At 35.9% G+C, this 14,029-nt stretch overlaps 1 long non-coding RNA gene across 1 annotated transcript in view; it reads left to right on the top strand.

The window, feature by feature from the left end:
* LOC143690284 (uncharacterized) overlaps positions 1 to 14,029 on the top strand; it is a 242,830-nt gene that overhangs the window by 193,467 nt on the left and 35,334 nt on the right. The window contains exon 6 of the long non-coding RNA XR_013179113.1: positions 7,513 to 7,630. This is a non-coding gene — a long non-coding RNA (uncharacterized LOC143690284). The remainder of the gene's footprint in view (positions 1 to 7,512; positions 7,631 to 14,029) is intronic.

The following is a 14,029-nucleotide window of genomic DNA, read 5'->3' as shown; positions in this document are numbered from 1 at the left end:
TGGGGTTGGAGGTACGATTATAAATTGAATATTAGAATTCAGAGTCATTTGCTCATAATGACATTAAATTTCTGTGCTAGGAGAGATAATTTTCTTAGAGTGGAGCATTCATGGTTCAGATGGAGAGTATAAGAAGATGGCACAGAGAAGAATGTGAGAGGAAATTTATTGAAGAGGGGTAGAAAAAGCACTTTTGCCTCATTTATTATATTTCTCTATGGTCTTTAGTTCTGTGATTTTTTTCCATCTCTGTGTATTACAGAAGGATAATTAAATAGCTCAGTAATCTCTTTTGTTTATCATTTTCTTTCTTCTTTTTCCTGTCCTCTCCTTCACACTGCCCCTAATTTTTAGGATATCCTGTTTTCTCTATTCTTCAATGTTCACACTTGCAGCTGACAGTTGACATTCACCAAGGCCCTGAGAAGCTCCAAAGGGAAAACATTCAGGCCTGGGAACAGCCCAATTACATTTATACACTTCCTGTGTTTGTTCTTACAGAAGTTTTATTTTTTATTTTTTCCCCCTCTTCTAGGTTCTGCATGGCTTGAGCCTACACTGATCATTCAGCATTCTTACTTTCCTTCTCTTTTCTCTGGAATTCTGAAACATTGCTACAAAACCCATAGTAATCCAAAGTACCCTTCCACCCCTTTCCTCATGCCTGGTGGCCATGTTGGATTTTTACTGACTGAAAACAAAGACTTGCAGAAGTTAGCTGTGCAGATATCTGGGGGTGGGGGTAGGGGTGGGGGTGCTGTGTCCCAAATTTGCCCGCCTTCAGGGTAGAAAAATGTGTACAGTAGTTCCAAGCCTCTGTATGTCACACTACATAAAAAAATAACTTCTTTCCCTAATCATCAAACAATAATTTTGCATTTCAACCTAATTAGACCAATCTAAACAAATCATAGTGGTCTAGAAATTGGGCTTCACTTTGGTTTAGGCCTGGTTACTGCACAACAGGCTGAGGCCACAAAGATTGGAATATACTGAAGGTTCACACCAATTAGAAACCACTTGGCTCTGACACCAAGGTCATTTCTACCTCAACCAAATAACTACCATGAAATGGGGATGGGAAGATTGATGCTTGGAAGTCAATGAAGTGCCTCCTACTCCAGCTCAGTGGTGCTCACCTGTGGTCAGTCTCCAGGGAAGAATCCCCTATGAGGGGTCAGTTTCATAGTGAATGACAGTCCCATAACACATGGCTTCAGGTTTGGTTTAATGCTCTGGTGCAACTGACCTGAAATTCCTACTATTTTATAAACAAGAAGTTTAGCATTTTCATTTTTCACCAGACCCTGCAAATTGCCATGCTCGTCATGGAACGATATAGTCTGTCAATAAATCTATGGCAAATTTCAACTGAATCAAATTCCTATCTTCCACCTAGCTGGTTAATTGCCCCTTTTATGTAGACACATTTATTACTGTACTACACAGAGTACATTGTGTACCATGTATTATGTGCAGAGCATTTACTAATTACATTGATTATTACATTTTGGTATTTCTTTACAGATCTGAATCACATAAGAAAGGGGATATTGTATTTCTTTTTACTCCCCTAGGGGAGACAGTGAATATTTATGAAATAGAATTAACTTCCCTAAGGTGCGAAGCAATAGCGCCCCCCTTGCCAGGATAAAAAAGTCTTTCATTTCCTCTCTTCATCTCTTCATAGGAATGGAGTCCGAGCTCCACCTAACTTTAAGGAAGCTGAGTTTATGATTCAGCATGTGGCCTTGGACAATTCACTTCGTTTCTTTAATAACAGACAGAAGCTATAGTAATAATTGTTCTACTTCACTAGCATGGTCTGAAGCTTGTGCCTCTTCTTTTTTGGCTTATTTGCTTGCTTGTTTCATTATGTTTTAGAGAACCTAAGTTCGTTAAAAAATCAAGTAGCAATGTTCAAAAAATTATTGTGCATTTTAAATTTTTACATAAAACAAATTAATACTTTATTGGTGCATAAAAGTACAATAACTGGATATATCACCTCATTTGGATATACCAAAAATTTAAATTCTATGCATTTGTATATGAGAGATAGGCTCAAATTTCCATAGGCTCTGATAGGCTCTGATTATTCCATGATGGCAGGCAACTAAATTGCAGAGTTTTTGCATACAGTCGGGCAGGTGGTCTACTGCAAACCTGACAAGGTGTCAAGCACATCACAGCCCCTGTGAATTGAGCCTCCTGCAATTGAGCAGTGCTATATGTGAAAGCCACAAATAAATGACCACATCATTTCAATTCATTTATTGTAATGTTTGCCTTGATCTTTAAAAAGTGATCCAGATCTTATACATTTTATCTAATAACTATGTAACTATCTTATAATAGTTACATAAATGAGAACTCAGTATTCTTAAAAGAATATAAACTAATTAATAGAAAATGTTTATTTCCTTTTAAATTAGCAGCACCTATTTTTAAAAATATAGCATCCTAAATTTATGTAGCAAATAGCAAATTTGAACAGATTTTGGAATCTCCTTGTCTTGTATCTGACCTTTTTCCACCATTTTTATATAAAATCAAGCCTCTAGCACAGGGTATGACCCAATAGCACTTTAGTATTTTTTTAATGAGTCATTAAGATAAAGAACATAGCATGAGTTAGTATTCCCTTTACAGCAGGGTAGCTATTATTACTTCCTTATTTGTTCTGTTTTTTGTGTCCAGAGGTAATTGTTTCGGTTTGCTAAACCTGACAGAATGCAATATATCAGAAATGGGTTGGCTTTTACAATGGGGATTGATTGGTTTACACATTTACAGTTCTAAGGCCATGAAAATGTCCCATTTAAGGCATCAGTAGGATGATACCTTGTTTGAAGAAAAGCTGCTGGCATCTGGGGTACTACTGTCAGATAGCAAGGCACATGGCCTGCATCTGTTTGTCCTTCATTCCTGGGTTTCATTGCTTTCAGCTCCTGTTTTCTCTAAGCTCTCTCTGGGTGTTTCTCTTTCTGCTGTCTCCAAACTTCTCTGCTTTTTATCCTCTTGTAAAAGCCTCCAGTAAAAGATTACCCACTTTGAATCAGGTGGGTAACATCTCAATTGAAACAACCTAATCAAAAGGTCTCAACCAGGATAGTTCTGCACCCACAGGAATAGATTGCCTTTTCTGGGGACATAACAGCTTCAACCCAGCACAATAACTATGGCCACTTAACCAGTGTCACTGGGGTGAGTATAAACTGGAATACTCAGCCAGTTTATAGACTATTGGATATTGCATCTGAGTGGATATTGATGTCTGAAAGCATCACTGTGGCCTCTTGTTAGAATGTGACAACAGGGGCCAGACAACAAATAGATATTTATAAAATCCATTTTTCAGTGAGGCCTCTGCATTTGGAGGACCACCTAATGGTTAACTCATCATCAATTGTATATAATTGTGATTGTTGTACTTGGCAGTTGTGGCAGCCCCCACAGTGGGTGCCAACCTGTAGAACAAGAGCTATCACAGTAAGGAAGGCCAAGTGGAAGTCTTTGAATGCCTCTTCACAACAGGTTATTAAATTAAAAGAAATACTTCATCCCAGAGAGGGGTGAGTGGAAGATTGTGCCATTCTTGAATATATAAATGATGTTGTAATAATGGTCCTTATCATGTATCCATTTAATTTGCTAATCTCATCCTTGCACAAATTGGGAAGATCCAGGAGAATGACTATAGTCTTTAGAAGTAAGGGTTTAGGTCACACCACTTGGAAGCCACTAGGACCTACCAAAGTGATAGCTGAGGTTCAGATATATTCAGAAATGAAGCCCTGAGCTCAGCTATTGTAATTAGGTACCATAGTTTGTCTCATAGCCTTTCCTAATTCCCCTCTCAGAAAAAGAGGCCCAAGAGCACCATGAAGGAACTGCTCCCCATACATGAGTCAAAAGCAGCTGTAGGTTGGGGAAGCTTAGGGAGCGATGAACTTGCTTTGAGCAGTACAGTTAGTTGATAGCTCTAGGCTCCTCCATTTTCAGGAACATCAAAAGGGTCACACCAAACTCACCCTCTACTTGGGCTGCTCACAGTCAGTGACCAAACACGGCAGGTGCAGGGCCCTATCTGGGCCATGCAGGATTCCTTTGCTCAGGGGCTCCCTATCAGCCTTGAAGTGGCTTTCTCAGATCTGCCCTATAGTCTCCAGTGGTCTACACTGCAGTCTGAAGCCCTTCCTGCCCTGATCCTTCTTCCTACCTATTTCACTCAGGGCCCTCCAGAGAACTAACGGGATACATGTAAGTATTTGCAGAGAGTCATTATAAGGAATTGGCTTGCATGATTGTAGAGGCTGGCAAGTTTGAATTCTGTAGCTGAAGCAGGCTGGAAATTCTGGTATGAGTTGATGTTGATGTCTTGAGGTAGAAATTCTTCTGACGTCTGGAACCCTCAGTTTTTCCCATTAAGGTCTCCAACTGTTTGGATGAGAACCATCCACATTATAAAGGGTAATCTCCTTTCTTGAAGGTCAACTGATTGGAGATGCTCATCCTAACCACAGAATACATCTGTGGTAACAACTAGGCCTGTGCTTATTTCACCAAACAACTGGATACCATGCCTAGCCAAGTTGACACATAAAATTAACTATCACACCGCCTTTTCTCCCTTTTCAGTACTATTCTGCCTGCCAATTCTTGCTCTGTCTACCCTTTATTCACCATAACTCTTTCCCTCAATAAATATCTTACATTTTTACTTCTGTCTTGGCATCTGCTATGTGGAAGAGCTGATCTGAAAGAAAAGGCAAAACCAAAGTGAGTCCTAATCCACAGAGCAAGAGGAAATTATACTGATCTTGTCAATTTTCTAGAAATGTTGAAAACAATCAAGTTCAGAGATCATTAGGAATACTTATTTTAACATCATGGTTTCCCCTGACTTCCTGACCTCCCTCAAGATACTAGATAGAACATCTAGATAGCATCCTGTATTTGTGAATTCGAAGTTCAGTACATAAATAGGCTTTTAGTTACACAACAAACTCTTTAGTCTTTACTGTTTCTGTACAAAAAATAACGCCAGATGTGTCCATTCTGAAGGTTTGTGTTGGGCTTCTGTGGACAACAAAATAATTAATAAAAGTTAGATTTAGGAAATTAAGTTCTTGAACAAAATCTACTTTTAATTTCCCTTCAAACAAAATCCTTCATTTAGGTTTAGCCAAGGAATAAACTTGCAGAATTATATATTTACTCAAAATTGTCTCTGACATTAAAACCTTCAACTCCTCAAAGAGAATTAAACTCAGCATTAATGAAATGTTCTCATCTTTTCAGGTAATTTATTTAAATGGATATCAGGAGCCAGAAGAAAAGCAAATGATTTCTATCTATTTTGTGTTATTAATAGAAGGGCTTAAGACCTGGCTTAGGAAATTAATGTTTCTTTTCAAATGATTGATTATTCCAACTAATTACAGTGCAAGAATATTCAGAGTACATTTCTGATGCCAATTTTACAAGTTAATACTAATATTTAAAAATACAGTGATAGACGATGCACTTTTTCTTTCTTTCACACTCATGGCCTTGCCAGCTCATGAATTTCAGCTTGTTATTCTGAATTTATTATTAAAGATCCTTCCTACTTCAAGAAGGTAGAGAACCGATTATTTACTTAACCCTGAATAGGCAATATGATACTTAATTTGCTTTCTGGATGCTAGTAATAGCCTTTCTCACCTCCCACCTGAATTTAACATAAACATCCTAGCTGACAGGTGGTTTTCTCCCCTCTGTCCATGTGTTTGTGGCCCACAGTCCATAGCCGACCCCAGCCAATGTGTTCAGCTCTTCAGCCAAACCAAATTACTTGCTTCACCATGAGCCAGGCCCTGCTTCCTAGGCATGGGCTGCTCCTCTGAACTTCAGTCTTTGAAATCTTTTCTACCCTTCCAAGTCTTGCTTCAAAGACGCCTACAGTAAGAAAAGGACAACTTGACTGTAATTAAGGGACTTGGATCTAAATCCCAGTTCTGCCACTAAAAAGTTATGTACATTCTAGCAAATTTTTACCTCTCTCTTCTTCAGTTTTCTCCTCTGTAAAATGAGAAGCCGTGGGCTGGATCAGTGCAGTCCCTGGACTAGCAGCATCAGAGTCATCTGGTAACTTGTTTAGAATGCAAAAGCTTGGGGTGAACCCTAGACTTTTCTGAATCAGGAATTCTGGAAAGGGTACTCGACAGGCAGAGTTTTAATAACCCCTCTAGGTGATTCTGATTCCTGCTCTATTTTAAGAAGCACTGGATGAAATAATTGCTAAGGCCCTGTCAACCTCTAAAATGTTTTTATTTTGTCATACTTTCCTCCTATGTACTTTCAAAGCATTTTATACTTCTCTTACTACATACAACACGTTATACTTGGCATTATAATTTTTTTGACGTATCTCCCTGATCCCTTAATAGATGTTCCTTGAGGAATAAGATTTTAATTTTATTTGTCTTTATGTCTTGGACAGTGTTTAGCACAGAGCCTTGTATGTGTCAGATGCTTAGTAAATCTTTGTTAAATTGAATTCTTCATTAATTTTAATCTTCATGGGGAATCAAAACATATTAGAAAACTTATATTTAATTAGAAATCAATTGCGCTAATCTCAGGGTATAAGTGAGGAAAAAGGAAGATGCATATGTGAGCCTTGGGTGGGGAGTAGAAAGCTTCACCACCAAGTGAAATTGTAGAGCTCAGGCTCACAGGGCAGCCTAGTTATTCAAAACAGGCTAATTACAAACACCCATAATCTTTCAGAAACTTTAGTTCAGAGTCAACTTGGAAAGGGATCTGCTTATGTCCTGAAAATGAGCACCATGCAGAGATGTAAGGAATAAGCATTAAAAAGGGCAACACCTGATGAAAATTACATGAATGTTTTTATACTGGGGAAAGAAGAAAATGGGAAAGTCAATGCTGTCTCAGCATCTACCTCAAAATACTGTGTGATTTAGGTGAATCAAGAGTTAGAAATAGTAAGAAAGCACTAGGGCAGATGGTTCAGTACAACCCCATGATGGCCAGATGTGGGTGGAGAGAGAGAGAGAGCTTTGTTATTCATCAAGGTGAAGTCAGTGAACCTTGACATGGAGAAGTGAAGAGATTAGACCCTGCGAAAAGCGGACAGGCAATGGGCCTACCTGAAAATGTCCCTCCTCCTTGAGAGATTATCAGGAGAAGAGTCCTCCTCCATTAATGATTTTAGGAAATGTAAATCATATATCATAGATGTATGTCTGTGTATGTGTGCATGTGTGCACACACACTCGATTTTAAAATGAAATGACATTATGTGTATAATAGCGTATCTTTCAGTTCAATACTGGGTGTCCTCCCACTCTTTCAAACATCTTCACAACTAGTCTTGGAAGACCACAAGACATGTTGTTTTGAAGGCATTCTCCCTTCTTCTCATCTGCCTTCTGTGGCTTTAGCTTTCCCCTCTGATGACGTCATCCTAAGGTTTATGCATTCTCCTTTTTCATTCCTCAGTTCACATGAAAGCAGTTTGGAATCACGATTCAGACCTCCGTACTCTACCTCAGGAGGAAGAGCAGTCTTCCCCTCCAGCTGTGCAGCCTTCTATTATAGAAGCAACGATCTCCACAAGGTAACCACAAAGAAGATACCAGACAGTACACAAATCCATAGGGACAGAAAGGAGAGTATAATTTATTGGGGTGGGGGGGCAAGGGTAATGAGGAGTTAATGCAAACTAAGTTTAGCTTTTCCTTTTGAGATGAAGGGAAATTTCTAAGGGATGGGGGCAAAGGTCCCACAACACCATAAGTATCCCACTGAATGGCATGCTTGGAGGAGTTGGGATGGGAAGATGTATGTTATATATGTGTTTCCATAATCCAAAGAAATAATGATAAACTAAAGAGATAATGACAATAAAATGCAATACATGATTCTGGATGAGATCTAAGAATGGACGTCAGAAAACTCTAAAGGGCATTATTGGTACATAAGAAAAAATTGGAATATAGAAACTAAGCTTCATATCAGTGTTAAATTTCTTGAACTTGATAACACTTAAAGAAATGTACATGTAAATATTACATGTTCAAGGAGCATGAAGTGTGCGCTCAAGCATTCAGAAAATAGATAAAGATAGAGAAGTTGGGGGAATGGTGGGAAAGTGTTAAATTGTTGAACCTGCATATCTGTTTGGATGGAGTATGTTGAGGTTCTTTGTCTGAGGGTTCTCCATTTGGGTTTGTATTGTTTGTGCAACTGTCCTGTTTGAAATTATCTCAAATCAAAAAAGGGAAAAAAATTGATGGTTCAAGGAATGATTGATATTCAAGGACAAATACATGGAATAATTGAAAACAATTCTTATTATATTTGTAATATATTTCCATTGTTTTATCAATTGGTAGTAATAACCATCACTACGACAACTCTATCCAGGCAAAATATCTTAACAATTACAGCCATATGATTACAGGAAACTGAAATAAAGCTATATAAACTAAACTTATATAATTGATTTATATAAATTATTTTATTAAATTAAATTATGCAGTACAGATCAAGCGATATGTTATATATATAATTGTATATAACAATCATATTTTAAATTTAGATAGTTAATATAAATACTTTTGATCTAGAAATGGTGATAGAACAATCAATAAAGTAAATATTTCCAATGTTAAAGTGTATTACATGAGAAAAAATTTCAATAGAAGAATTGTAGTGGAAATATGAGTCAAAGATTTAAAGGAATGAAGAAAATTTCCTACTGTTAAAGAAGGATTTGATATGAATATTTTAATAGATGATGGTGGGTATAAAATTGCTTTGCAATTTAAATTTCATTGAATACATTTTAAGGGAGACAGCTTTATTTTTAAAAATAAATATTTATTTATTTATCAACTTACATATTGAGTATATCATTTAAAAAATTCATTTTAGAGGCTAAATGAAATGAGGTGAAAAATCCCACAAAACTGGAGCTCAGTGCTTTATCTCAACTCATCTAGATAAGATATGTCATCTTGAAATATTTCGTGCTTCCTTTTATCATAGAATTTATCATACTTTATGTTATAGTTTCTATATTTTTCTTCCTCCACTAAATAGGGAGCTCCTTGGCATTAAAAACTCTGTCTCTATGTAAACAGCCTTGAGACTGAAGCTTGTTAATGTTTGACTTAATGAACAAATAGACTAGACTTTTGGATGCGTGTTTTTCTGTGTTTTTCCACTTTCATTTACCAACATTTTTGCTTATGTCTTTTTCTCTGAATTTTAAGATCTTTTTGAAGGGAATCAACACAATATTATAGTAGGAACAATATAATGTACTAAGATTTCATGATGGCAGCCCAGTCTCTGACCGTTACATAACCGTGTGACTTGGGCAAATCAAATAAATTCTTTAAGCCAAAGATTTCCTTATGTGTAAAATTAAAGCCTTTAGGTGAATGAATTTTTATTTCCCTTCCTCCCTTAAAGCTGTATTATTTTATTTTATTTCCTCGGTAGTTGTAGTTTTCTCTAGTTCTGGTGGTCTGCCCACCAGTTAGAATGAAGAGAGATGGCTGATGCTTCATTGCCTTGGCCAGGGCTATACATTTGGGAAAAAATGAAACAACAGAGCTGACATTGGGTGAGAACTATTTACCATTACAGACATTACCTGTTAAAACCAAAAGAGACTTTATACACAAACTAGCTCTACCTTTTATTCTCAAAATGAGAAAGTAGATGTCAAGGAATTTTAAATGACTTACCCATGGACACAAAGCTATAATCAGAGCTTGGTTTAAAATTTTATCTTAGTCAGTCTCAATTGGCTGCTAGTTCCAGCATGTCATGGTTAAGAACCCAAGTTTTGGAGTAAAATATATCTGAATTCAAATCCCAGCCTTAGGAAAAGTTATTTACATTTTCCATTGTGGAATATCTTTCTTATATAATGGAGTAAAAATAATAATACCTTAACTCATAGATTATTTGGAGGTTAAGATAATGGTTGTAAAGTTCTAGGCACATGGGAAAAAGCTAAATAAGTGATAGCTATGATTTTTATAATGCCATTCCGTTCAGGACTGCAAAGTATCAAGCTGGTAATATTACCTTAATATCACATATAACTGACAAAGACACTCTCAAATATCATGTCTATATATTTAACTTTTGATGCTGTACATTTTATCAAATCTCTTGACAATCCACAAAATAATTATATGTTAATTAATCTATCTATCCATGTATTTATCTGTCAATTGTCTATAAATTCAAGAAACATTAATTGAATATTATATGTTAGTCTCAGAGTCAAGCACTAGTAATTCACATAAAAATAAAACATAGTTGGTGCCTAACTTCAATGAATTCCAAGTTGACACTTTAAGTAAGAGGTCCAAATAAATTTCTGAACCATTTCTCATAGGAACTGCACCTAACTAGTGCTGCAATACTGAGATTAATAAATAGCCTTTACAATCTAAGATTCCTGTAGTGTATCCTTTGTCTCTCTTTTCGATTAATTTACTTCAAGCTATATGATATCAACTGCAATGTAAAATGAAAAGAGTTGCATTAGGTTTTCTCCTAAGTAATGAGAAACTCTTTCTACATGGAGTTGAAGTTTTACTTAACCCATTTGAAAGAGATCTTGAAAACATGGTTTCTATCTAAATGGAGTTAAGAAGGGATGAGAGCACAAGATTCAACACAAAAGAAAATCACAATTACAAACTGCTCTGTGCTCCAAACAGATTGGAATTTGAAATCAGAGTTTTCCCAGATGTTCTCAATGAGTCCCAGGACAATGTGAAAATAACTCACGTGAAAAATAAGAGACAGGCAATGAGAGAACTATATATCCTGGAGATTCATTTCTATGTAACAAACTCCTTTAAAATAATTTATCCAAGTCACCCAGGAACTGAAAATATTGGCTTTCGAAAAACATGCCTTATGAAACCTCAAACTGAGTGCTCTCTTTTTGAAAACTGAAAAAGCTTCAGGCTTTTCCGGTTAGCATTTTGTTTATAATGTCAGATTATCTCTCGCCATGAATAGGGACAAGGAGGGAAGAAGACAACAGTGGGAAAGAAGCTGAAGGGTTCTGAAAGAATATGTATCTGAGGCCACTTTTAAAAACATGACACAATGTTTATATGTATGTGAGGCATTGACTGGAAGAGCAAAATCCCATTTTGTTTATGAACAAAGAGTACATTCTGTGGGGGTTTAAGTTCATAAACATCAGGAACTAATCTCTGATGCAAACCCTTCCTATTACTTCCTCCAAAGTTGAGCTCATACTCTAGGGAGATAGGAAGAGGCTCTTTATCCCATACACACCCATTGCTGGCTGACTATAATATATAAGTAAATTAGGTGCACCATTAATTATATGAGCTAAGAATGATCTTTGTTCATATCAGCTTGGGGACTCTAACTGCTTATATAATAAGTAAAGGTAGTTATTACTTTAAAATATTTTGGAGACTGTTACTTTTGCAAAAAACATAGTTGGGACAGAGTCTGCTGCCAGCTGTAGGACTGCTTTTAATTAAAATCTTGTTCAATATGCTTACTGCGGCATTTCCTTATTTTCCTATTATATAAAGATGTTCTGATTCAGCAATCGTTGAACCCTGGCCACGTTATAAAATTTTCTTCTGAGGCTACTCAGCCAACAAAATCAGCTGTGATTCATTAGATAATAACACTATCAGGAAGAAGGGTGCCTTAAGTTCTTGCTTTGTTATATGTCTTCCGTGGCTGGGGAACAGGAGGGGCCAAACTAAGAAAAGAGCCTTCTCATTTCAGATTTAACAGAAGTGTCTGTAATGAGAGGGTAAAGGTAGACTTATGTGTGTAAGGCCAACGGGCCTATTAAATAAGGTAAAAGTCAGATAACCTGACTTCCATTAACAACTTTGTTAGTGATTGCTTCATTATATGTCTCCGTTTGACTGTGATTACTAAATATTTACTTAGCACAAAAAAGTCGCGTGAACTTTGTCTTATTAAGAAATGATGTGCAATAATCACGTAATATTTTGATGCTACAGAGGACCAGAAGAGCTATACATAGCCTAATTCTTCAGCATCCTTTTCGACTCCTGAAGACTCCTAAACTCTGCACCCCCCTGCCAAAATCTTACTTTTTTCAAATCTAAATTCGTGCAAGTGACTTGGTCACTAGCTAATTTTTGTGGATCGTATCAAATTTCTCATATTTTATCACTCTCTGCTTCCTGAGGAAGGTATCTGCTAAGGTAAATGGAAGAATTTCAAGGTCACATTCTACTAATTTCATAAAGGTCATGAAGTAATGGAACCAATATCTAAAAGCCCTTCATAAAATTATAGTTGAGGTATTCAATACCAACCACTCAGAAACTTGTAGAACTACTAGCAAGGATACAGAAGATCTGAATAACACAACCAACCAAAAAAGATCTCATTGACATTTAGAGAAGACTCTATCCAACCACAGTTAAAGACACATTTTTTTTCAAGCACCTGTAGAACACTCACCAACACAAACCGAATCCTGGCTCATAAAACAAACCTCAACAAATTTAAAAGAACTGAAATTACTAAGTCGTCTCTTAAAATAATGATATTAAACTAGAAAGTAATCACAGAAAGACAACCAGAAAACTTCCAATCATTTGGAAATTAGACAACATACTCTTAAATAATCCATGGTTCAAAGAGGAAGTATCAAAGGAAATAAAAACACATTGAACTGAATGAAAATAAAAATATAACATAAAATATGTGGGATTCAAGTAAAGCAGTGAAGAGAGAGGAATTTATATCTCTAAATATTTATATTAAAAGAAAAGGAAAAGTCTGAAACAACTATCTAAGTTCCAAACTTAAGAAACTAGAAAACTAAAAGTGAAATAAACCCAAAGAAAGCAAATGGAAGGAATAATAAAGACAAGAGCAGAAATTAATGATCATGAAAACTGGAAAACAATAAAATAAATCAATGAAACAAAAAGTTAGCATGTAAAAAAAAATCATAAAGTCGATGAACCTCAAGCAAAATTTACAAAAATAAAAACAGAGAAGAAACAAATCACAAATATCAAGAATGAAACAGGGATATAACTATGGATACTGCATTTATTAAAGGATAAAAAAGTTTACCATGAACAACTTATGATCATAAATTTGACATAGATTCATAGATCAATTCACTGAAAACCAACAAACTACCAAAAGTCAAGACCAAGATGAAAGAGATTATTTAAATAGTTCCATAATCATTAAATAAATTGAATTTGTAAGTTAAAGACTCACAAAAATGAAATCTTCCAGCCCAAATGGTTTCACTGGAGAATTCTGCCAAACATCTACGACGAATTAATACCAATCTACTCATTATTTTCCAGATAAGAAGAAAAGGAGAGAAAACTTTCCAATTCCTTTTATGAAATTAGAATTGCCCTGATACCAAAATCAAAGTAAATACAATGAAAGAAAACTACAGACCAAGATCCTTCATCAATATATACCCAAAAAGCATTAGTAAATTGAATGCAAAATGTATAAAATGAATGATGTCACATGACCAAATGAGACTTATTGCAGGTTTGCAAGGCTGGTCCCAAATTCAAAAACCAATCAATGTAATTCACTGTATTAACAGGCTGAAAAAAAAAATCAATTGAAGCAAAAGCATTTGACAAAACTCACACCCATTCATGTCAAACACACTCAGCAAGTTAGGATTAGAAAGGAACTACCTCAACACAATAAAGAATATTGAAGAAACCTACAATTAACATAATACTTAATAGTGAATGACTGAATGCCTTGCACCTATGATTAGAAACACAGTGAGGAACTAATGCATACTAAGAGAAATGCAAATTGAAACTCCACTGTGACACTATTTCTCCCCCATCATTTTGAGAATGTGTTGTATAATTGCAAATGTGTGGGAAACAAGCACTCAAACACAAAGCTGCTGTACGTGCAAAACTGACAAACTTTTATGGAGGTGAATCTGGCA

This window comes from Tamandua tetradactyla, chromosome 7 (genome assembly GCF_023851605.1).
Source record: "Tamandua tetradactyla isolate mTamTet1 chromosome 7, mTamTet1.pri, whole genome shotgun sequence".
NCBI classification, from domain to species: Eukaryota; Metazoa; Chordata; class Mammalia; order Pilosa; family Myrmecophagidae; genus Tamandua; species Tamandua tetradactyla.
This window is presented reverse-complemented; position numbering and strand designations above follow the sequence as displayed.